The sequence below is a fragment of the Mustela nigripes genome, chromosome 13, assembly GCF_022355385.1.
Source record: "Mustela nigripes isolate SB6536 chromosome 13, MUSNIG.SB6536, whole genome shotgun sequence".
Classification (NCBI taxonomy): domain Eukaryota; kingdom Metazoa; phylum Chordata; class Mammalia; order Carnivora; family Mustelidae; genus Mustela; species Mustela nigripes.
Window position 1 is genome coordinate 54,045,100 of NC_081569.1, and position 16,305 is coordinate 54,061,404.

A 16,305-nucleotide genomic window follows, 5' to 3' on the forward strand; every position below is an offset into this window, starting at 1 on the left:
GATACCACTTGGGTTTTTAGGAAGGGAACTCAGTAGAAAAACATTATTAGCATGATTGCTAAATTCTTGGTGCTGGCCAGGTCACGTGACTATCATATAGGTAATTAGAATCATCTTACTAGTTGTAACTTCTTCAAAAATCTTAGTATATTATCTTAATATGAGAAGCTTGAACTAAAGTAATCTCAAACAAGTTGAGGACAATTTGGAACATACACCCCTCCATCAGAGCAATCTCAAACTTGAAAATTTCTTCCAGACCTCAAGAAGTTTAAGTATTCTTTTGTTGGACAAGTTAAAAAAAATGAATATAATATACATTTAATGTTGACATTTTTATACTAAAGGCTATGGCCTAAACTTTCATATTACTGAACCATCTAACATACGTTAACTTTCCACATTACAGGAATATTTTTTATTTATCTAACCATGAACTATCGACCCGAAAAGGCTTTGCCTTATTCATTATTCAACATTAAGCAGCTACTTTTCACTTTGATGCAAGTTACTAATTTATAGACTGCCTTAACCTTAAGTCATCTGGTGACAAAGCTCAGTTCCAGATGTAGATTTTGAATATAAGCTGCTTAAAGCAGGCGAATATTTAAGTCAGCTTGATGTTTGCTCAATAATTCATTACAAGGAAACAATGAAAAAGACGTAACTGTTAGGCAGAAGAATATCTTCCTCACAGTCATATTTGACTATTAAGTTTTTGTTAAGTAAGTAGGTTTTATGCAAGTGCATTAGGAAGTCATTATATTTCTGCAACAAAACTGATAATGCATAAAGGCCCTAGTGGCCTGTCTATTAGAAAAGACAGACTCAAAATTCATTTGGAAATCACAGAGCAACACTCTCCCTGTTAACACATTCAGAGAACATCCTCCTGGGATAAGAACACAAGAAACCATGGAGGCCAGGTCTACAGGATTCCTCCAAATCAGCATTTTTTGTAAAGTGGAGCTTTCAGGGTTTTCCACCCTGTTATTAATTACTCTCCCCCTCTTTTTCTTCTTTTCCAAATACAGAATATTGAGGCCAAAAAAATTTAAAGGGGGACCTCATTTTTTAAAGTCTCATTATTGTACACATACATGGCAGTAGAGCTTTATGGTTAAGAGCGGAAGCTCAGGAGCCAGCCCGGCTCAGGTCAGATGCTGACTCAGCCACTTTCCAGCTGCGTGGTCTTGGGAGTGAGTCACTTGGAAAAGCGATTTATTTCAGCACTTTCATATTCTGTTCTTTAAAGTGAAAGTACAGGCTAATGAAAGTCTTTACAGTATTGGGTTATTGTGGCAAGTCAGTGGAGCCGTACATGAATGTTAGTTGGCGTTACAACTGGGAGAACTGAAGCCATGGGGAGTTAAGGGATCTGGGTAAGGTTCCTCAGCCGGATGTCCGTGGAATCCGGTCTCCTTGCTCCAGCCCAACACATCATATTCTGCAAGTGAACAGCGTGTGGTGAACATGGGTCCTTTCTGCCTAGACGCCATTCATTCCTCCTCCTCCTGGTAATAATAACTTAATGTGTCCTTTGCAGAGCCACCCAAACCCCACACTTAGTCCACGTGTCTCAACTTTATTTTTGGAGTTGGAGGGGGTGTCACTTAACCCAGGCCTGGGCAGTCAGAGCTTCCCTGACCACAAGGTTTGGTTTGGGGAGGGGCACTGGATTCCCAGTGAATGAGATGCCATTCGGGACTTTTGGCAGAAGAATTGGAAGACAAAGCCCTTACTCAACACACGTGACTATCAAGATATAAGTTCAGAAGTCCTGATGGCCATCCTGCCTCTAAGAAAGTTAAGCTTGGATGAAAAAGAAGTTAACAGAGGTGGAAAGATGCCTCATAAATGGAGAGAGAGAGATTCATGGAGGTATTACTTAAACACTCAGATCAAGTCACACTTGAAGATAGGGGAGGTCTCTCCTTGGACATTCCATTTAATGTCATTTATATGAGCCAATGAAGTGGATGCCGTCACTCAGATTAAAAACATTTTGACTTGGGCGCCTGGGTGGCTCAGTGGGTTAAGCCGCTGCCTTCGACTCAGGTCACGATCTCAAGATCCTGGGATAGAGTCCCGGATCAGGCTCTCTGCTCAGCAGGGAGCCTGCTTCCCTCTCTCTCTCTCTCTCTCTCTGCCTGCCTCTCTCTCTCTCTTGGCTAGCCTCTCTGCCTACTGTGATCTCGCTCTGTCAAATAAATAAATAAAATCTTTAAAAAAAAATGTTTTGACTTACACATCATTTAAAAAATATCCCACATACTGGTAGCCTCAAGAACAAGATGGAATATTTTCATGTAAGAACATACTCCGAGGGTGCCTGTGTGGCTCAGTCCATTAAGCGTCTGCCTTCGGCTCAGGTCATGATCCCAAAGTCCTAGGATCCAGCGCTGGATTGGGCTCCTTACCTGCAGGGAGCCTGCTTCTGCCTCTCACTATCTGTTGTGCTTTCTTTCACTATCTGTCTCTCTCAAATAAATGAACTCTTTAAAAAAGTATGCTGAAATGCAAATCTTCCTGTTACAACTCAGAGAACAAATTCAGTAGTCTGCTCTAATCAGGGCTAATTTGTTATTGTCTTGGTCAGGTAAGCCACCTTGAGAAAGCCTCTGAGGGTGGGGTCTGGTGTCAGACCTGAGCTGGAGTTCCAGCCCGTCCACTGCTTAGTCCCTTCTGCTTGGCTAGCTGTTTAATCTCCCGAGCCTTAGCTTTCTTACTGGAATAGATTTATTGCAAGGGCTCAACGAGATGATGCATGCAGAATGCTAAGAATTAAGAACACAGTAGTGACACTAATACGGATGGCTCACATTTATGGATGTGTTGGGTACTTCATGGATATTAACCCACTGACTCCTCATAACAGCTTCATGTGGTAGGGGCTCCATTCCTCAATTCTCAACCGGGGAGACTGAGAGGCAGGGAGGTTAAACAATCTGCACAAATCTGGATAACTAGTAGATGCTCGAGCCAGAATTTGCGTTTCAGAAGCCAAGCTCATTATCGATTGCCTCTCCTCCTGTCCAACAGCTATTTGCTGCTGAGGTGGTGCCGTAAGTTAAAAAACTAACACAGATTGAAGTAGTGATTTTGAAGCAGTTGGGCCCAAAGTGTCAAGGGTGCGTAGGACATAGGCCCTTCTTTCGAGGAGTTTATAATACAGCCAGGAGTTGGGTGAGAAGAGACAAGTGTTATTTTGGAGAACTTACAGTAAACTCTCTCAGCCTTGGCTTCCTCATCTGTAAAATGGATTGACCTATGTCCCAGGTTTTAGTAAGGGTTAAGACACATCATTATGAAAAGCACTCAGCAAGCTGTCTAAGGATCATCATTGTCAATATTTTCCCCAACATTGCCTATAAAAACAGGTAGACTGTGGCTCAAAGTTTGCAAATACTCACAGAATTTGGTGTTCCTTAGTGATTTTTTTTTTTTTTTTTAAAAAAAATGTCTTTAAGTTATAAAAAAAAAAAAAAAAAGAAGAAGAAGAAGAAGAAGAAGAAAGAAAAAAAGGGAAAAGGAAGGAAGGAAGGTAGGGAAGGAAGGAGGGAGAGAGAGGAGATAAAAATCCCGGCAACCTGTGATTCTGTTTAGTAGCTGTCTCCTAAAAACAAGCAAAATAGCTCAGAAAGAGCTTCAAAAGCAAAGACAGGGGAACCGTACACAGGTGTTTGTCCCTCCTCCATGTCCTACAGCCCTAAAAAGGACGCAGCACATGGGGCTTCCAAGAAAGCACATGGGAAGGTGAGGTTCCAGCACAGAAGAGCTGTTGAGTAATGGAAGACCAACTCTGCTCACCTGTACAGTTCTTTCCAGGCAAAGCACTCCGGGGACCTTGGTCCTCCCCACATGTGATCTATATGGCCGCTTTTATGCCCTTGTTTCTCTCTCCTTGAGATGGTTTCTACTGGGCTTTGGTTATATTTCCACCTCCCTGCTTCTCGCCAGGGTCATCACTTTCTTTCTTTCTTTCTTTCTTTCTTTTTTTTTTTTTAAAGATTTTATTTATTTATTTGAGAGAGACAGTGAGAGAGAGCATGAGCGAGGAGAAGGTCAGAGAGAGGAGCAGACTCCCCGTGGAGCTGGGAGCCCGATGCGGGACTCGATCCCGGGACTCCAGGATCATGACCTGAGCCGAAGGCAGTCGTCCAACCAACTGAGCCACCCAGGCATCCCAAGGGTCATCACTTTCTATGCTGTCATCACACTCACTCCATCTTTCCAGGGGACATGTGACACACAGACTCCTTTCCTCACTGGGAGACCCGGGTCCTCTTCTCTGTTTCTTACCACCTCCACCCAACCGTCATCTCCTGGTGAGTGGGACTCAGGGACCAAAGTTCTGCCTGGCACTAAAAATATAAATAAAAGACATCCTGGGTCCTACTGGACAGCAGAACTATAGGAGCCAGAGGAACCACTTTATCCATAATTGAAGCATCCAATTGAAAGATGGCTAGAGAAACGGAAATAGATTCTACTTATTTTCAGTGGACTTTTTTCCTTCCCATTTCCTTTTCCAAAGATTCATAGTTGACCTCTGGTCATCCTCTGTTCACCAGAGTAGGATCACAACTCCTGTGAAGACAGAACAGCAAAGGGAAGAGTGGACGGTCTTGAAATCAGTCTTGCTCCTATTCCACTCTCACAGGAGGACAATCTTGTGGTTTTCCCTGCTGGCTTTGGTAAAATATTTTCAAAATTTAAAGCACTTCAGAGGGGAAGAACAAATAACATAAATAAATTAAAGTGTCTTATCAGTCAGGAGGTCGTGGGTCTTAGCGTAAAGCTTAACACTTTTCATTTATTTTATCTCCTCTTATCTTTTCCTCATTTTGGTGATCAAATGATAGGAATTAATATTTTCAGATGTTTTATTGTTGATTATTTTCTTATGATGTTACATAGACTCATTGCCAGAAATAAATCAGACAATACAAAATAGGATGGAAAAGTAAAACGTCACACCAATGATCCCACTATTCAGTGCTGGGATTTATTCAGTGCTGGGATATACATTTTAACATGAACCACAAAAAAAAAAAAAATGGTCATGTCTTATAACCTGCTTTTATCAGGATATTCGTAACATCTTGTAATGTTAAAACATACAGACTTACTTTAACCTTAAAAATATCTCCATAGTATTCCATTAGATGGAGTTACTTGAGTTATTTAATCAGTTTCTTATTGATAGACATTCGGATTGTTTTTAAGATTTTTTACAATGAACAACTCCCTGATATATCTTTCAGTACTTGTTTGGTTATTTTCTTAGGATATATTTCTAGACTCTGGATTAAAAGTTTTTTGAGCTTTTAAGCTCCCTTGTCAATTATGGCTAAGTTACCTTCCAGAAAGGTCTTCAGGGAATAGAATTACTTTTCCCTTTTCCATGGATCTGCAGCATTGAAAAATTTAGTGGCTCCCTGAAGAAAATTCATTTACTCGGTGAGGTGCCTATATATCCCTCTTTAACTGAGATGTTTTAGACATAGAGAGACCCATTAAACTCAGTCCTTCCAAAGTCCACTATTTTTATAGACAAACTGAGGAAGGAAGGAACTCGAGGGCCTTTCTCCTCAGTCTTTCCTTGAATTCGAGAATGGTGTCTGCAGCCTCAGAGCTGTCCTGCCTGATGTTATAAGCTCTAAAATTTCCTGCATGGGCCTGTATTTTTCTGGTAAATTTCAGTCCTTTCCACCACAACTTTAACCAACCCCACTATGTAGACTCATCGTCAGGGCCCAGACAGGCTTTCAGATCTGGTGTCTTTAAAAATATATATTTTTTAAAGCTGGAAAGGGTTCTCTTTAGGTCCCTTGTGGACCTGGAATTCAGGGAGGCTGTTTAGAAGACATTTTCCTCTGGAATCATGTGCGGTTAGTTCCGGGCCCTCCCTGATGACCACTAGGCGTCAGACTTTCCCATCTCTCCTCCAACCGCGCTGCCTACTCAGTAATTAACTCATTTGCTCAGAGTCATTAGCTCTTATCTAAGGGGGCTTCTTTGTCATCATAGGAACATGGTCATTATGATGCAGAATCCTCGCAGATTTCAACAAGACTTATTAAGTCTGACTGTCTCCTAGTTACTAGCTTTTCCACAGAGCTCTTCTCTGCAAAGCTCAACACTGAAACCAGAGAAAGGTGGAAGAAAGACCCATAACCAGGCTTTTCACTTTTCCCAAGCGAACCCGCAGAATGTCACTGCCTTTCATCGCATAGACATCTGTAGCCTTGTTGCTGGTAGCATGCCAGTGTGGACAGCCCTGAGCACCTCCCCTCATTCATTTTAAAGATGAGGCAATGCCAGTCTAGTCAACACCAGGCTCTAAGTTCTGCACGCGAAATGAGTTGAAATAGAACATCACCAATCAAGCACTTACGGAGTGGCCCCTGAATCTAGGACCCTACACTTAAAGTACAGAAAAGGGCATTTTCATTCAGCCAGTCATTCAAGTATTTACCAAGGACTTCTTCAACTCTTCCAGGGGCCCGAAAACCTAGTGATGAAAAAAACAACGTGGGGGTAAATATACCAGCAATACAGCTTGTATGGAGAACAAGACCATTTCCACACCACACCCAGTTCCAAGCTGCTTGATTCCTCCTGCCTGAGAAGAGGCTGTTTAGGTGGGATGAAAGGCAAACCCATGTCTCCTAGTCAAGGCAATTTTCCCCCGGCAACCCACATCACCCTCTTGGAGTGCTTTTGTGTCATAGCCTCAGCCTCCCTCACTTCCTTCCCTCCCTCCCAACAGTATCTCAGAGAGAGGGAGACAAATAGTGCTCTCATGTCAGACATGGGGCTGCTGAGAGAGAAAGGTAGAAGAGGTTCTCGAATCTGGCAGAAGGACAGAGGTCCCAGGCTGACCTGGGTTCCATGAGTTGCATCACAGGGGACTACATGAAAATGGTTTTCAATCAAGACACACATCACAACCCTAAGTACAGTGTCTTGCAGAGAGCAGTTACTTAATATTAGGAGACCAATGAATGGGAACAGAAGGCCTCATTGTGTGTGAACTCATTTCCATAAAACATGGCGTCCCAACGATTATGCCTCTGAGGAGGAAAACTCCCATCCTAGAGATGTTGTCTCATCATCCCGTCCTAGAGGAAGAGGTAGCATTCCTTGACAAGTACTAACCCACCTGGAAAAATGCATCAATCATGATTTCCCACAGCATATGTCAAACTTCTGCAGAATTGCTTAGATAAAACAATAGCCCAGTCCCTGTGGCTGAGATTCTTTAAGAATCTAAGATTCTTTAAGATCTTTTTTCCCCTAAGATTATTTATTTATTTATTTATTTGATATATATATAGAGAGAGAGAGAGAGAGCGAGCACAAGCAAGGGGAGAGGGAGAAGAAGAGAGAGAAGCAGGCAGCTGGATGTGGGGCTCAATCACAGGACCCTGGGATCATGACCTGAACCAAAGGCAGAGGCTTAATGACTAATCCACCCAGGAACCCCAAGATCTGTTTTGAATTTATCCAAGAAATCGGAGTGTCTCTCCAAATTACTCAGGGTTTCCCATTTAGTTATTTTGAACTTGACTTAACACTTACAGGATTTTTAAAAAAATAATATCTCTATAAGATATACCTCTAAAATAATGAGACATTTCCCTCTTCTTCCTTCCCATAAACACATACTTTCTCTAAGTAAGTCATAATTGGCTCTTTTTTTTTCTTCACTTTATTTGAACTGGTAAAAAAGAAAAAAAAAAGTATTGTTTCCAAAGCAAATAAACATGATAACAACAAGGACAACAGAACAATCTATCAGCGTCTTTATGAGTTCATGAGTCTCAGACCTTCTTTTATAATTTGTGTTGCCAGAGAATTGTCCCCCACTTCCTAAGGAATGCTTACAGTGGTTCTGGAAGCCACATTTCTTTCCTTTTCCATGGCTCCTAAAAAAGGGATGTGACAGCACTGATTCACCCATCCAACCCCATGCCTGGGTAGCGCTTCACCTACCAGTCTTGCTCTGGGTTGCTGGTGCCCGCAGGTCAGTTCAGCTTTTACCACATGAGTCATCTGAAAAATTGAACTGGGCAGCTCAGCTCTTGAATAGCCATTCCACTCTTGTGAAGATATTTTCTAAATAAACACACGGCAACCACACTAACTTCTCTTGAGAAACAGGGTTTTGGCATTTCTTTCAGAACTGGGCTGAAGAACTGGCTTCTGACAGTGTAGGAAGAAGGCAAAGCTAAGGCCAGATAAGCACTTTTATAGAGTGAGCATTGAGATATTTGTAACTCTTAGTTTCTCAACTAAAAACCATATAATGCATGCAAATTATGGAAGGTCTGGAGATGGGAGTGTGAATCCTTATTTGAGATATCAAGAGCTGAACTAGGAACAAGAGTTTCCAGAACATACTCCAACCCAGGACCCTAAATCTCCTATGTCCCCCCAACTTCTATCAAGAGGATAAGAGTGGTAACATCATAATAATCAGGGAAGTACAAATCAAAACCACAATAAGACATCACCTCTAATTGGTCAGAATGGCTGGTATCAAAAAGACAAGAAGTACAAGTGTTGGTGAGGATGTGGAGAAAAAAGAAACCTTGGTACATCGTTGGTAGAAATGTAAATTGGTTCACCACCCTGTAAAACAGTATGGAGGTTCATCAAAAACCTAAAAATAGAAGTACCACAAGTCCAATAACTCCACTTCTGGGTATTAACCCAAAGAAAGCAGAAACACTAATTTGAAAAGATATATGCACTCTAAGTTTATTGTAATATTATTTACAATAGATAAGATATGGAAGAAGCCCAAGTGTCCATCAATAGATGAATGGATAAAGAAGATGGAGGGGTGTTGGAATATTACTCAGCCATAAAAAAAGAATGAGATTGTGCCAAGTGTGACAACATGGGTGGACCTAGAGGCTATCATGCTAATTAAAATAAGTCAGAAGGAGAAAGACAAATACTACATGATTTCATTTATGTAGAATCTAAAGATGCAAATAAACAAACAACAACTACAACAACAAAAAATAGAAAGAGACGCATATATACAGACAAATGGTGGTTGCCAGAGGAGAGGGGACGGGAGATAGGTGAAAAAGGTGAAGGGGATTAAGAGGGACAAAACCCCACTTGTAAAATAAATAAGCCACAGGGATGAAAGTACTGCATAGGCAAGATGGTCAATAATATTGTAATAATGTTGTATGGTGACAGATGGTAACTACACTTACCATGATGAGCAATGAGCAATGTTTATAATTGTCAAGTCACTATGTTGTACAATTGAAACTAATATAATATTATATCACTTCAATTAAAAATTGGGTGGCTCAGTCATTTAAGTACTTGCCTTCAGCTCAGGTCATTATCCCAGGGTCCTGGGGTAGAGTCCCGCATACAACTCCTTGCTGAGCCTGCTTCTCCCTCTGCCTGCTGCTTTCCCAGCTTGTGCTCTCTCTCTCTCTCTCTCTCTGATAAATAAATAAAATCTTTTTAAAAAGGTAAAAATAAAGCTAAGAGTGGGACTCTGTGAATCTTGTAAATACTTAGCAATCAACTGTGAATCTAGTAACTACCTAGAAATCAACTATTGTTTGGCTTAGGTTATTGGCTAAGACCTTACAGAGTTCAAAACCTGAATATTTCATCACAATTAACTAATAAAAGTGGTGCCTGGGTGGTTCAGTCAGTTAAGCATCCAACTCTTGATTTTGGTTCGGGTCATGATCTCAGGGTCGTGAGATTGAGCCCCATGTCAGGTTCTGCACTGGACTTGAAGCCTTTTTAACATTCTCTCTTCCTCTCCTTCTGCCCCTCATCCACTGCTTTTGCTCCCGTGTTCGCGCTCTCTCTCTCTCTCTCTCTCTCTAAGAATTACAATTAACTAATAAAAGTAGCCCATCAAGCAAAAGAAATAATTTTCTATGACAGCTCCTAATTGCCAGTGGATAATGCTTACTTAAAGTTCCCCAGGTGTTCAGGGAAATATATTGATTCATTCTGATTTTCAACAAACATTTATGTAACTGTATCCAGTGCTGTGGGAAATAAAAAGAATTGTGGTCTGTGGGGAGATTACGGTGTGGTATAGACTGCATTGCACTTATATAAGATCTATAGTTCAAAACAATACTCAAGAATGACCAGTTCAGTGATAGAGAATATGTGAGATGTGTTTGCATATGTATGCAGGAAAAGTCTGGAAGTGGACATAACAGATGTTCTATCAAGATGAAGTTGTCTTTGGGGGAGAAAGATAGGAATTTTTTTCTTTATGCTTTACTTTTTGAAATTTTCCAAGATTAACGTGTAACACTTGTATAAGTCATGTCTTAGAGCCAAATTACAACAACAAAAACAATATGGAATTTGGATAAGGGAGTATTTTCCTACAGCTGGAGACCACCAGGAAGGGAAAGGAACATGTGAACTCAGGCTCAGGGTCTGGGGAGGACTTCAATAGGTGAAAAGGAGGTGGAAAATTGGGTGAGTGTGAACCATAAAAATCTAATGTGTATTTGGAAATTGTAAGTTTCTCTGATGGTAACCTGGGGCTTAACTAGTCTACAAATGGACATGAGCCTAGTCAGGGCAGTTAGGTATTAATTAGGAAGACTTTTAAATGCAAGGCTCTGGAGTTTAGACTTGGGTCAGTAGTCAGTGGGGGTCACTGACGTTTATCTAATTGGGGAGCAGATGACAAAGGCCGTGGGTAACATGGGAGGCTGTAGGGAAGGCAGAAAAAGAAGACTTTTCTGAGCGCCTGGGCTGGAGGGAATACAGTCAACAACTCAGTAGGGCTTGGGGCAATGTTAGGGAAGTAGGAGGCAGTGACATATGGCAGGAAAAGGCCTTGTTTTACCCTAAGACACTTACTCAAGAAGCTCAAAGAGAAAAGGTGAACGTAATTTCAACATTGGAAACATAATAACAGCAATGAGGCTGATTTTCAGATGTAGCTACAGAATTATTCTCTTCATTGTATGGACACATATGAAAAGTGGATTAAATCTGATTGTTGATGGGTCATTCACGTGAAAGCTTGCACAAGAGTGGGAGAGCCAAGCTGGCCAGCAGACATCAAGAGAACATCAAGTTCCAGAGGAGAAACGGTTCCTGGCTCTCAGATCTAAAGGGAATGTCCTCATTAGGTCACAGCAGAAGGTTCTCCAACCCGGGGGAAGGTCATTTTCCCTTCAAATGATTGGAGTGTTCTAAATGCTGAACTCTGCAATGCCCCGAGCAAATTTGACAGATGGAGTAGAGGGTGTGGGAGAGGCTTTTGGAAAACGCACTACTATTTCAGTAATTTGATATTATTTGTTCCTATGAAGCATTTACAAGCTAGGCTTTGCACCCATCATATCTCAGAGATGTAGGCAAGCTGTGCTCACCTTGCTGGGACGAGGCACAGCCTGAAGCTGCCTTCATAAGAGCTTATAAAATATCTACTCCAATGGCCGGCGGTCAGAACTAAAATTCTTAAACTTTCAGAAATCATCACACTCAGGTGCACCACACTTTATGTGAATCCAGCCCTGGTTTCCCATCGCCCTGGTCATCATTTCAATATTATCTTGTCCCTCTTCATTTCCTTATAAAACCCTGAAAGTTGGTCCTTGCTGTTCGCCCCAATCTTCACTTCTGTGATTAGTGATCACTCACCTGAGCAGATTCCGAGACTGGTGAAGTCATCAGCAGCCAGGAAAATTAGCCCTCGAATACTCCTTTGCATACAATTAATTTTTGTCAAATGAGAACAGGATGCAGCGTGGCCATACTTGCAATCCGCCCCCCCATGGACATGAGATGGCACTGGTGAAAGGACTTCCTTGAGACACTCTTGATCACATACCCATGACAACTCGCATATGAGACAGGACCAAAGGCAAAACAGCTCTCTGCTGTCACTCAGGGAGAGCTTGTGGGTGGCACAGGGATCCGCACCTTCCACCCAACACAGGTGCTGGTGAACCTGGAGCCATACAGAAAGTAAGAGGGGCTCACTCACTGTGCAGCTCCAGAGAAGGACTTAGAAATATAAACACAGTTCTAGAGTTTTCTGGATAAGCCCTGAAGAGCCAGACCGCAATGAAGGTGTTGCCTGGTGTTTTGCTCCATGATAAGCTGAAAGAACAGATCCATTTGTTTGTTCAAATCAACAGTGACTTCCTCATACTTTCTGGATGTCTTGGGCTTCCCAAGTGAAGTCACAGAGTGTCACTGCCTTTCGATGCACTGCATAGATATCTACCACCTTATCATTAATAGGGTGCTGGTGTGGGCAGCCCTGAGCATCTCTCCTCATTCATCTTAAAGATGAGGCAATGCCAAACTAATTAACACCAGGCTCTAGGGTCTATACACGAAATGAGTTGAAATAGAACATCGCCAATCAAGCACTTACGGAGTGGCCACTGAATCTAGGACCCTACACTTGAAGTCCAGAAAAGGATATTTTCAAGTACTTAACAAGGACTTGTTGAATGCCAGGGCACTAGACACATGGTGGTGATAAAAACAACGTGGGGGTAAATACACCAGCAATACAGCTTGTGTGAGAACAAGACCATTTCCACACAACACCCAAGTCCAGGCTGATTGATTCCTCCTGCCCAAGAAGAGGCTGTCTGGGTGGGATAAAAGCCAAAGCCATGTCTCCTCGCCAAGGGGACTTTCCCCTTCCCTCTTGGAGGGCCTTCATGTCCTAGCCTCAGCCTTCCTTCCCTCCCTCCCAACAACATCCCAGAGAGAGGGAGACAAATAGCACCTTGTGTCAGACATGGGGGTGCTGAGAGAGAAACGTGGAAGTGGTTCTCGGATCACCTACAAGGACAGAGGATGACCCAGCATCCTGGGTTCCATGAGCTGCATCACAGGAGACCCCCTGAAAATGGTCACAGATAACCAAGACACACGTCATAACAGCAACCAGTGTTCTTCAAGTTTTGTTATGTCTGTGATGTTCGAGAAATGTCAGTTAGGTGAGAAGGAAAGTGAAGGAAAATCAGGTCAATGAGACAGAGTGAATCCATCAGGAAAACTCCACAGGAGGGTCTGAACTCACTCCAACAAGGACTCGGGGTAAGGGAGCTGAGTTACTCTACAGGCAGGTTGGAAAGGCTCCATCCACAAAAACACATCCAATGAGACTTTGACGACTGCCCAGCATTTCTCAGACCAACGATGCATAAAACGTTTTCGGCAACATGAATTAATTTCCTCCTTCAACCTCATTCTCCATCACCTTCCTGCCCTCCCCAGGTTTGACTGACTATAAAAACTAGCTCTGACTTGCAAGGTTAGAAGTGACTAACCATCATTTCTTAGGATATTCCTCTTTGTAAATGGGTGAGGGAAGCCACGTGTGTGAACCCATGTTTCTCCATGACTGAACTTTCTATGGCCCAAGAGGAGTGGAGCTGGTGAACAGACGTGCCCTTACTGCCTCCAGCCATCTCTGTCCTGTCCAGCTGCCAGGACCGCTCAGACAGAGATAGGAAAGTACATGGTGTCTCCTGCCCTTTAGCCCTCCCAAGTGACCACACTGTGCCTTGTCGTTCAGAACAAAGCCCTGATATTCCTCAGGCAGGAACCAGAGACTCGCACATGTGAGCAGTTTCTGCCGGCAGGTCACTGTGCTGAGGGGAGTTATGTACGTCTCCCCTTTGACATGAGTATACGTAACCATGTAAATCCATACCACCAGGAGCCGCAGCAATAGGATAAACAGGACCAGGTGGGGTTCCTGGAGGACTGTATTAGGAAAGGGTCTAGGAAGAGCGGAAAGGGGCTGCACAGAGCAGATCTGCCAGAAATCCTGACAAGTTTGGTCAGGCAGCTTGTTGCTAAAACCAGGTCCAATGTTTACCAATAAGCATATTGCAGTAAACATAGGAACAGCTTCTGGGGGGGGGGGGAACAAGCAATATGGAACAGAACCTAGTTGGTTAAAATACCATATTTCCTTTGAATGGCCGAGCAGTGTCTTTAGAAGTGAGGGCAATAGAAGGTGACATATGTGGTATGTTTTGAAGGGCACCAGGAAGATGCCCCTTTCTCCAAAACTATCACACCCGGCTTCCCCCCAACCACATCCTGCCAAGACCTCTGCAATTCCAGCATCAGAAAGATAGTTCTTTCAAGATTCACCTTTTCTAGGCTTCTCTTTTAACATATAAGTATGTTTAAGAGGTGACCCATTCACTTCAAACATGTTGGTCATGACCTTTTAGCTTGCTTGCAGCCCTGGTCCCACAGGAGTGCTCTGGGTCTTTGGAAGAGCGTGCTCTCTCTCTCTCTCTTTCTCTCTCTCTCTCTCTCTGGGTCTTGGATGATCTGGGAAGAGAGATGAATAAAGGACAATGATGCCCAGAAAGGGAATTGGAGAAACCATGGAAGATCGTCCCACGCTAAGGGGTAAGCATGAATCTGCAAAATTGGCTATTTCATTTTTGGAAGTAAAGCTCTTTGTAAGCACAAAACCTTGCTTTCACAGCAAGTTTTCAGGTATTAGAGTCCGAGGATTCCTCTCGATCATTATCAGAAGGTAGAATAAACTTGAACTGATATTCAGTTGATGTCTGGGTCCTGTGTGTATGTCAGTGTATGTGGGGGGGTGGGGGTTGACTTCCCTACAGCCACTGAAAAAAATTGGGATCTAGCTTTGCAATAGTTAATTTACTATAAATAAATACGCTAAGCAATGTGAGTTACTTACCAGACTCTTCACCATAAATGTCCTACGTGAAAGTTGACCCCTGTTTGACACCTCAGCTATTTTAAAGCTGCTCGTTCAGATTCCTCTGCTCTGATAATCTGTAAAGGCTAAAATGTCCCCGCTTCTAGGCTCTGTGGGACTCTCCTGACAAGGAAAGTTGCTGTCAGGGAATAATCAGGATCTGTTCGAGAGGGGGAGGGAAATGTCAAGAGCTTATTATTTCTGGTCACCTTGTTAGACAGTTATATTGAAATGCTGCAGAAAATAACACAGACATGCAGAATATTCAAGTCAATGCGAGTCGTTGCATTGGCTGAAGAGGACTTCATGGGTTTCATTTCCAAGCAACTCGCTGTTTAGTTTTAGAGCAGAGACCCTAAATAAAACAGAAATGTATCAGATTAGTCTCTCCATAGACGACTGCGCCAAAGCCCAGGTCTCATTGTCTAAACGAACTGGCTGTTAACAAAAGCAAATGAAATATGTGTTCAATGACCCCCTTCATCCCACTCCCTGAGAGAACGGTCTAGATCGTTTATCTCCTTCAGCCTCTCTCTCTCACCTCACTTCCACAAATATTTAAATATATAAGTCACAACAAGAGGTTCCTAGCCAATGTGACTTTCTTGGAATGAGTGAAAACTGGCCTATAAATCACAATCTCCTTGAACAGAATATTGGTGCTCAAGAGAAACCATTATTTTTGCCCCTGACAAGGGCAGAATAATTGGATACTTCCAGATCCAAATACCAAAGTGATCAGCTCTTAGTTAAATTAAAGGTAGGTTAATAAAAAGGTGACATTTTTACTTTTACATGGAGACTAGAGTTGGGGACCTACGAGGAGAACAAACTCTCTGAGAAACCCCAGCAAAACAAGAAGCCTGAAGCATGAATGTCTGTGACTGATAATTGAGGCCTCTTACGCTATAGGGCTTAGATTTACCTGACCAGGCAGCAGGTGGAGTCAGGAACTACTGGGGTACATGAGGCTGTGAGCTCTGTTTCATTACCCCATTTCCACTGGGACAAGCAGCAACCAGGGGTGCTCAGTCTGATGAGGAGGCAAACGTCAGCTTGAGTTAGGGAGAACACGCATCCCAAAGGTACAGGATGGAGACATGAAATTGCAACACGCCTACCCTAATGTTGCCACAAAGATTTTATCATGTTTCTTTTCTTTTTTTTTTTTTCTTTTAAGGTTTTATTTATTTATTTGACAGAGAGAGAGCACAAGTAGGCAGAGAGGCAGGCAGAGGGGGAGGGAGAAGCAGGCTCTCCACTGGGCAGGAAGCCTAACCGGGGCTCAATCCCAGAACCCTGGGATCATGACCTGAGCCAAAGGGAAACATTTAACCAACTGAGCCACCCAGGCACCCCTTTATTGTGTTTCTTAACACTTTGTACTTTGTATACATAGGCAAAGAATTTCACTAGTATTCTCTCTCTCTCTCTCTTTCCCCCTTACCTCCAGTTAACCTTCACGTAGTTGAGGATCTGGTCACACCACAGCTCCTGATCTACACCTAGAGAAACTGAGGAGAGGTTACGTGATTGGCTCAAGGTCACCAGCG